At 43.9% G+C, this 4,951-nt stretch overlaps 1 pseudogene; it reads right to left on the bottom strand.

The window, feature by feature from the left end:
* Positions 1 to 1,438: 1,438 nt before the first annotated feature.
* On the bottom strand, positions 1,439 to 1,577 carry LOC123073107 (uncharacterized; annotated as a pseudogene).
* Between the last annotated feature and the right edge of the window lie 3,374 nt (positions 1,578 to 4,951).

Here is a 4,951-nt window from a genome sequence, read left to right as displayed (position 1 = left end):
AAAGCTTTATCCCAGAATTTTAGCGGCATAGATGCAGCAGCAAGGAGTGAAAGTCCAACACCAACGATGTGGCAATGCTTGCGTTCAGCGGACCCTTTTTGTTGGTGTGCGTGAGGGCATGAGACGTGGTGAGAAATTCCTATCTTTTGAAAGAAAGAGTTGAGTTTATCATACTCACCACCCCAGTCTGATTGCATGGCTATAATTTTACAGTCAAATTTTCTCTCGACAAGAGCTTGAAAATTAAGAAAGACTTGGAAGACATCAGACCGCTTCTTAAGAAGATAGATCCAAGTATATTTACTATAATCATCGATGAAGCTCACATAGTAAGTGTGTCTACCAACAGAAGAAGGGGCTGGACCCCATACATAAGAAAAGATTAATTGCAACGGTTTAACAAACACATTGGTTGAAACAGGATATGGCAATTGATGACTTTTCGCTCTTTGGCAGGAGTCACAAATAGTTTCACAATTATGCTCACCAACAAACGGGAGATTATTCTTACTAAGAATTTGAGAAACAATAGAAAACGAAGGGTGACCTAGGCAATTATGCCACCTTTCTGAAGAGACTCTAATGGCTCTGAAGGCTTGTTTATTGAACTTGCAAAGTGTAGGAATTAATGGGTAGAGACCGTCCACGCATCTACCGCGATAGAGAACCCTCCTCGTGACCTGGTCCTTGATCAAAAAGAAAAAAGGATGAAACTCAATGAAGACACCGTTATCAATAGTAATTATATGAACTGAAGCAAGATGTTTTGATGCATGAGGAACAAGTAGAACATCATTGAGACGAATATCACGATGAGGGGGTTTTAATAATAGATTGACCAATGTGACTTATCATAATACCTTGACCATTTGCTGCGGTGTTGATTTGATCATGGCCATGATACTTCTCTTCCATGGTCAACCTCTCCATGTCCGGGGTGATGTGCTAGGTGGCTCCCGTGTCTGCATACCAATTGGTGTCCACTCCAGAGGACATATCTGTGGCTGCTGCAACTTTCTTCTTCTTTTCTTCATAGCGCCAACGACAATCTTTTGCTATGTGATTAGTTTTTTTTTACAAATTTGACATTTTCCCTCATACTCATCATAACCTTGAAAGTTGTTGCCGCCGCCATAGTTGCCACCGTAGCCACCACCGTATCCACGCTGACGCCCCTGATTGTTGTTGTAGAAGGGACGTCTGTGGTCGTTGTTGTTGTTATAGAAGGAGTCGCCACCGCCATTGTTTTAGTTGTTGTTGGCATTGCCGCCACCGCCATTGCTGTTGCTGCCACCACCGCGATACCCGCCACCACCATTGGTGGGTTTGGACGATCCACGGTTATTGCCCTTGCCACCGCCACCATGATTCCTCGCAGCCAGGTTGGCCGAGGATTTGAAGCCTCCTGCTCCAGAGCCGTGGAAGAGCTCGACCCATTGGTCGAAGTTTGCCATCATGGCAAACAGCTCGTCGACAGAGACCGGGTTGGTGCGGACGTCAAGGGCCGATATGATGGGCTGATAGTCCATATCTAGACCTGCGATGATGAAGAAGAGCAGTTCTTCTTCTCCGATGCCCCTCCCTGCAGCTGCAAGTTCAGCTGAAAGCGATCACATGTAACCAAAATAAGCAGCCACAGATTGGGAACCTTTGTGGGCATTGGTCAGAGAGATTCTGATGTTGTTTGCGCGGGATTTTGATTGAGAGGCAAACATGGTGGAGAGTGTTGTCCAGATCGCACGGGATGTCTCCATCGAGGCGACTTGCACAAGTATTTCTTTGGAGAGGTTTCTCAGCAGATGGGCTACAATCTGCTGGTCTTGGATCAACCAAGGGATGTAGGCAGGATTCGGAACAGTCTGTTCCTTACCTTCAGAGTTTTTTGCTCTGATTATTTTGGAGGGCTCGGGAGTTGTTTCATCAAGCATACAGACCAGCTCCCATGATCTGAGAGCGAGCCTGGGCACGCCATAGGACATAGTTGGTGCGGCTCAAAGGTTCAGAGGTATTGTTGTTTAGGCCAGAAAAGGAAGCCGAGCTGGAGGAGGATATGGTTGCGGCTTGGTTTTGATCTAGAGAAGTTTGTTTGATGGCGGCTAGGGTTGATCTGATAGAGAGCTAGATGTGAAGGAAGAAGAAGGCTTTGACTACCATGAAAGAATTAATGAAGCGTCTCAACTCCTGTTACATGGGAGCCCGCGGTTATATATTGATTGGGCGAGAAGGATCTCGCGGTCATGTACATGGTGCGGTTGAGGGAAATCTCCAACCGTGGAGATAGATTACAATGAGAGAAGAAGAGATAGAAAGATAAAGATAAAAGGTTACAATCGTGTAGCACAAGTCTATCTATCTATTCTGTTACAATATTTCTAACATGGCTGATCAGTGACCATGCAGTAATGATTTACTTTCTGGTTGGTAATCGACAGATAGCCTCACCCCCATGCTTGTGGGCTGGTCCATACTTCGTCAATGCACATAATTCATGAATATATTCTTTCATATAAAATGCTTTTTGGTCTATCAAATGTATTGTAAAAGTTGATTGAACATTTTTTTGGGGAAGATTGGACATTTCATTTGACAACGTCAACATTTTGATTTTCATGCATGGACAATTTTTCACATAAGGTGGAACACATAAAGAGGCTTGCTTTGAAGCTGTTGCCCTCCGCACCTGGTTGTCCCACCCATCTCCCAAGGGAAGGGAGGGATCAGAGATCCTGCTAGATCACCTCGTGTTTACTACTGAACCCCGTCGACTGCAGTTCAATTCGCTCACCCCATGCATTTAAGAAGAACTACATGCAAGGCGACCACGAGCGTTGCACTAGAGCACGGAACAACAGAGGGTTAAGCACACATACTGGATCGATTAATTTGGATGATGGTCTTGCTTACATTATATACTGTATCTGTATGTGGTGTACATTGTAGATTATAACCAGGCAGACAGTGCAAATATCATGTCACCAGTTTATTGATCCCTCTCATCCAAAAAGCTATGATGGTCACACAAATTGCCATTGAGCAGCCTAAATGTGAGCAGGACTAGTTACTTCGTAGCGACACATAATACATGTCCTAACGAATGATCGGAGTGCTTCATTAGTTCTACAGCTGCAGTGTACTTCTCTCTCTTGCTGAAAAGACCATGCCAACCACGGCAAATTCACACTGGGCAGCCTGTGTTGGAGAGCTGAGATACTACTGTACAGTGGCACACAATATATGAAGTAACAAATTATCTGAGTGATCTTGGTCAATTGTCACGCAATTGGCCTGGTGGTATCCTGCTTCAGAGATAAACACAGTGTGGGACATAAGCTGGACAATGACAAGCATATTGTACGCCCATAAGTACAACAAGATTTGTTTCCCAAACTTATGTTAATATCAGGATATCCCTTGAAGCACTAAGTAAACCTTAAAATAGTTTAGCAGGTAAAAGTGAATTGCTAAGAGACATTTTCCAAGTAATGCAGCAGAAAAAAGTGCAATACATTCATACTATATGGTTCAACCTTTATAAGTTAACAAGTATTGCTCAGTCCAAGGACTTCTAAAACTCAGCCGCGACTTGCACATCAGCAAAGAGGAAAATCTGCCTCATTTTGTCAGCATGTACAACAAATCTTGGAAACGGGGAACACCCTCAAATATTGGTTATTAGGAAGATTACTAGATAAAAGGGTAAAGTCAATTCTTCAGTTCAAAGGAATAGGGAGACGAGGCATATAGATTGCTTTTAATTGAGTCCGAGTAAGAAGAACGGTTAAATAAAATATAGCAAAAGCGAATTTCTCATCCCATGAAAAAAAGAGATAAATACTTCGAAAGCAGAAAAAAATGACTAATCAATTTTATCATTGACACGCTCGGTAGACACTTGGCCAGAAAGCTACTGAAACAAGCATAAATTTTAAGTAACCAAATATTAGCGGCTAGGGCTTTTGACAATAAGTTGTAGACATCAAACCAGAAAGAAGAAGCTAACAGGCTCATACTTGATCCAATTGATATACATAAGGAGGACCGCCTCACTCTGACCAACCATTAGATGAAAGGTGAATCATTCACAACATAACCTTTTAGAGATGTAAAAAAGGTGTGTGGAACAAGAGTTTGTTTGAGCCGATATGCACACGCACGAAGGATTCCTCCACCATGATGGAAACTGTTCACCAATTTTCCATCACTATCAATGTGATGCACACATCGAAGCAAACTGACCAGCAAGAGCACACGACCATCCACCGGAACAACAGCCACATGACAATAGTCATCACGACCTTCAAACTGCCGCCTGATTTCAGCAATCGGCAATTTGATTTTGTACTTTAAGTCCCAAACCTCACCTTCGTAGTTTCGCAACACCCATATGTCCACAGTTTCTGTATCACTCTTATGAGAATAGATGCCGAGTGTGTCATCCATCTCAAAGATATAGGACCTGTTGGGAACAATTGGAGCACGCATCCGTCGAAATGACTCAGCTATGGGGTCAAATACCATTATTAATGGTTTGCTTTCAGTTGGATACGATAGTGGATTGTTGTCACTGTGATGGTCCACTGGATACCAATGCAGACTATCACGCACCAGGGCGGGTGTGTTCAAGAACGTCGATGATGTTTCTCTCCATCCGATGTACCTTGGTGGCTGTTCAGTCCCTAACGCAAAGACATACAGGCCAATTTGGGCTTGACACATGTTGATGTACCACCTCTGTTGCAGTAATACCCGGTACTCACCGGTAGGCCGATGTGGGTACATCCCCAGGATTTTCAAGTCTGGCGCTATCTTGAGTGGTGTATGTTGACGTGTGACTGGGTTACAACAGATGGTGCCTGTCATGCCATACCCGGAGAGGATGAGCATACCGTCGCAGGAGGCCGCGATATAGTAGTCTTCTTTAAGCCGGGCAGCCGTATGGAGCTGGGCAGCG

Source organism: Triticum aestivum, chromosome 3B (assembly GCF_018294505.1).
Source record: "Triticum aestivum cultivar Chinese Spring chromosome 3B, IWGSC CS RefSeq v2.1, whole genome shotgun sequence".
NCBI lineage: Eukaryota > Viridiplantae > Streptophyta > Magnoliopsida > Poales > Poaceae > Triticum > Triticum aestivum.
This window is presented reverse-complemented; position numbering and strand designations above follow the sequence as displayed.